This window comes from Meles meles, chromosome 17 (genome assembly GCF_922984935.1).
Source record: "Meles meles chromosome 17, mMelMel3.1 paternal haplotype, whole genome shotgun sequence".
NCBI lineage: Eukaryota > Metazoa > Chordata > Mammalia > Carnivora > Mustelidae > Meles > Meles meles.
The window spans coordinates 27,643,559-27,648,308 of NC_060082.1; the positions used below are offsets into that span (position 1 = coordinate 27,643,559).

At 44.7% G+C, this 4,750-nt stretch overlaps 1 pseudogene; it reads left to right on the forward strand.

Annotated features, from left to right (window-relative positions):
• The first annotated feature begins 596 nt into the window (after positions 1-596).
• On the forward strand, positions 597-3,684 carry LOC123927598 (annotated as a pseudogene).
• The last annotated feature ends 1,066 nt before the right edge of the window (positions 3,685-4,750 follow it).

A 4,750-nucleotide genomic window follows, 5' to 3' on the forward strand; every position in this document is an offset into this window, starting at 1 on the left:
TTAAGATTTTATTTATTCACTGGAGAGAGATACAGAAACAGAGATAGAGAAAGAGAGAGCGTGTGCACAAGGAGGGGAAGCACCAGAGGGAGAGGGAGAAGCAAACTCATCGCTGAGCTGGGAGCCTGACATGGGGGCTTGATCCCAGGACCTAGAGATCATGACCTAAGCCACAGGCAGACGTTTAACCATCTGAGCCACCCAGGTACCCCCCAAGCTCAGGGTATTAAGGGGCTCAAAGTCTAGTAGGTAGGAAGGGGGACATTGATCTATAAGCAATGACAATCAACAAATGCTCAACCAGAGATCTAATCTTGTGAAGCTGGAAGCTCTAGAGTCCCAGAAGCCCTCACAAGCTGGGTCTCAAAGGATGGGCAGGAGATTAGCAGGCAGAGAAAAGGGGCTAGCATCCTAGGTAGAAGGCACATGAACAAAGGTACTGAAACCTACACACACACACACACACACACACTGCACATACATTCCCATTTAGCATGGCCAAACATAAGACTCAGGAGAAACAGAGGCATGTGATGAGATCTTGAATTATTCAAGGACAAAGAGAAGCACTGCAGTGTTTAATGCCTCTTGAGAGGATGAGGAAAGTGGGTGGTAAGCCAAAGTGGAGAGAAGGAACATCAGTTGGGAGGTTACTTTAAGAGTTCTGATGGCAAGGGGGTGCCTGGGTGGCTCAGTGAGTTAAAGTCCCTGCCTTCGGCTCAGGTCATGATCCCAGGGTCCTGGGATCGAGTCCCACATCGGGCTCTCTGCTCAGCAGGGAGCCTGCTTCCCTTCCTCTCTGCCTGCCCCTCTGCCTACTTGTGATCTCTGTCTGTCAAATAAATAAATAAAATCTTTAAAAAAAAAAAAAGTTCTGATGGGAAAAAGCAGGACCCTCAACTGGGGTGGTTAATGGGATGGGGACAGAATGGTTAACCCGAGAAATTCTTTTTGTAGAAATGATAGAACATTATTTGTTTATGCAATGAACATATTTTGAGGGTCTGCTATGGCATCAAGCATTCAGAGATGGAAGACAATCTCTGTCTTTAGATCGGAAGATGGACCGGGAGATAGATGGTTCCAGATCAATGTGAAAAGTGCTGTAATAGAGGTAAGCCAGTGAGGGAGAGACCATGAGGGGCCAAGAGCAGATGGGATGTGGGAAGGGAGGGAGGTCCTTCTAGGTCCCTGCCTCAGATGTTGGGCGGACAGTGGGACCATCAGGAAGTGCAGGGCAAGGGTGTGTCTGCAGGCAGATGATGGTTGTGACTTGGACCTCTCTTGCTTTGTCCCTACCCCATTGAGAAGAGCCAAATGTGGCTTAGGCTTCCTATTGCCTTCCCAGTTGAATGAATCCAATGGAAAGCACCTAGAATAGTTCCTGGCACAGAATAAGTGCCCAACAAATGCTAACGTACAGAAAACAAGCAAAAAGTGCAGAAACTCAAAGCAAGACTCATGCTTATCAGGCTTGGCTCTCTCCATGAGACCAGGGAAATATTTTGGCCCAGAGACTTCTGACAAAACCAGACCTCAACCTCCCAAAAAGAGGTTATTGAAAAGAGTGTGGCTATAAGCATGCAACAGAGCTCACTGCAGATAGACAGGGCTCCCACGGACAAAAGCAAAGATGGCGGCAGAAGGGTCTCAGCAGTTTAGTCCCATTGACAGGAGTTGGCATGACATCATTTTTTTTTTTTTAGTACGGACCATGCACTTGGCAAAAATCACATTCATTGCTTGACTCCACAGAGCAAGTCACCAAAACTGAATTTTCTTTCTTTGTGGGCTTTTGTTGGTTTACTGGAAATTTGGAAGAAGATAAAGCAGAGTATGGAGACATTGTTTATGTTGATGCTGTTGGGTGATGACATCATAGAAACTTGCCGGAAAGATTTATTGAACTGCTTTCCCGACACAGGGAATTAAAAGGGTTTGAAGGACCCAACTAACTCATCAGACGTCAGGCGGCTCACGTCTCACTGATGTGACAAAACTTATAAACACTCCCATCTTGAAAGTAAAACACTGCTGATGCTTTAGATGGAGGAAACGCTCGCGCGGAACTTGAGCTGGATCCACAAAATGACTGACCACTGGCATCTGCTCTCCTTTCTTATTGCTTGACTACTCTGAGGGCAGTGAAACCACCAGTGGTAAAGAAATGCAGTGGTCTCGTGGGCGTGACATCACCTTTTAGGAGAAATTCTTGGATTTTGCTAAGTATGAGTTTTGCTCCAAGTTTCTGGTTTTGGGGGCTTTTTTTGTTTTTTTGTTTTACATTTTTAAAGTTAACATCTACTGAGTGTTTATATATTCCCAGCACTATTCTTGGTGTCTTATGTGCACTTATTCATACACACTGTACAACAAATCTGTGCGGTAGTTTCTAGCATTAGTCTCACTTCCCGATAATAAAACAGAGACACAGAGAGGTTGAGAAGCAAAACCTTTTAAGTGGGGGCGCCTGGACTCTGACCCTGGCAATCTGCCTTCAGTGCTCTCGGCCACTTTTCATAAACCTGAGGATGGATCCGAACCATGGAGCGTCAGCCCTACCAATGGGGCTTCATCTCCAGTGAACTTATACGCTGAAAGTCAACTACGCCCGTCAAGAGGACTTACTCTTCCTAGAATTTAAGAATGCACTGAATAATGCATCTGTTGTGTGGTCTAACTCTAGGTGATGTTTGGGTCCATTTCCTTCTTTCCATAAAACAACTGAGACTAACACCGAGAACAGTAACTAACGATGTATACCCAGGGTCTATGTTGACACATGCCTGACCGAAGGACACTCCACAGCTCCCTTCGTTAAACACTTGTCCACATGGACTTCACTGATATTCTCCAAACTGACCCACATCTAGGACAGGTGCACAGGAGTGCACTTGTGTACCAACTATGTTAATTCAGTTTTGTACTGCTTTTGTGTGGCTGTGAAAAATCCATACATTTGTTCAGCTATCTTCACTATTGGTATTAATTTTTTAAAAGTGGTGGGCTTCAGAGGAGCTCAAATATAGCAGAGGAATTTACTGATTGATCCTCTCACTAAAGGCAACTAAAAATACCAGATAAAACCACTGAAAACCTCTTTTGACTCTGCCTCATCGACTGCGAGAATGAAGACCGTTCTCTGCCATAGACTGCCGACATTCCAGAACATGTTGACATCACTCTGATGTGCTGTTACTCTAATGGGCCCCAGAGGAGCCCTGCAAAGAGTCTTCAATCACATCACTGTAGAACGCAGTCTCCCTGGAAAGAAAAAGAAGAGGTTCCTTCCTTCAAATGGTGGGACCTAGAAAAGATCTGGCTACCATCCACACTCTCTGTAGTCATGTACAGAACACCATCAAGGGCGTTACACTGGGCTTCCATTAGGAGCTGAGGTCTGGGTATGCTCATTTCCCCATCAATGTCATTACTCAGGAGAATGTTTCCCGGGTTAAAATCTGAAATTTCTTGGGTGACAAATAGATCCGCAGGGTTTGGATGAGGCCAGGTGTTGCTTGTTCAGTATCTCGAGCCCAAAAATCTGAGTTAATTCTTGAAGGAAATGACACTGAACTTGTGTCAGACTCAGCTATTTTGGTTCAGCAAGCTACAACAGTTAAAAACAAGGCTATCAGAACATTTCAGGATGGTATCTATGTTTCTGAGCAGGCTGATGAATAAGATCCAGGTTGTCCAGCTACGGAAACAGCAAAATGCCAGACGACTTTTCAAACTTATTTGTGGTATTTTAAAGATGCATCAAAAGCCGTATTGACGGGGCACCTGGGTGGCTCAGTGGGTTAAGCCTCTGCCTTTGGCTCAGGTCATGATCTCAGGGTCCTGGGATCGAGCCCCACATCAGGCTCTCTGCTCAGCGGGGAGCCTGCTTCCTCCTTCCTCCGCTCTCTCTGCCTGCCTCTCTGCTTACTCGTGATCTCTGTCAAATAAATAAATCTTTAAAAAAAAAAAAGTCGTATTGACTTGGGGCTTTTTCTTAAAGCAAAACAAACCACACCAACAAATAAAAACACCAGTTTTTAAATGCATGAATTGACTAGAAGAGAATGAAAGATGAATTTGGAAGCCTCAAGCCATGAAAGCAGAAGCCAGCGAGAATCTCACACTGACGTCAGCATTTACAATGAGCTTCAACTTTCACAGACTCACAGCGCGCTGGAGGGCTTGTCCAAGGTAAGGAGTCTAATGAGGGGGCTGCACTCCCAGCATCAACCTATAAACCTAGAGCCCAAAGCACAGCTTATTATAAGGGCAAATTCAAAATTAAGCCATGCTCTACCTACTTGCACTGAATAGAAGGCAAAAAAATCTTGAGAATTAACAACTGCCAGCTAGCCATTGTGCAGAGTTGCTACCCAAATTCACACTATCTAGGTGGTCCAAATAATCACAGTTAAGAATTTGCTTTTTGGGGGATCCTGAGCTGCCAGTGCCTTCAGGTGCCTGGCAGTTGCAAAGGAGAAACAGTCTGGGAGGAAAACACCTTCAACGTAGGCATTAGAGAATTTCCACAGCCATAGTCCTAAGTAACATGAGCTTATGGTAAAAAAAAAAACAAACAAAAACAAAAACAAATATCACAAAACACAAGGAAATAAGACCCCATGATGAGGTCCCAGAAGGAAAAAAAAAAAATTAGAAAGCACAGTGGTTCACAGTCCTGGGTAATTTTGCCCTGCAGGGCATATTTTTGGTTGTCACAACTGGAAAGGGAGAAATGTGAGTTACT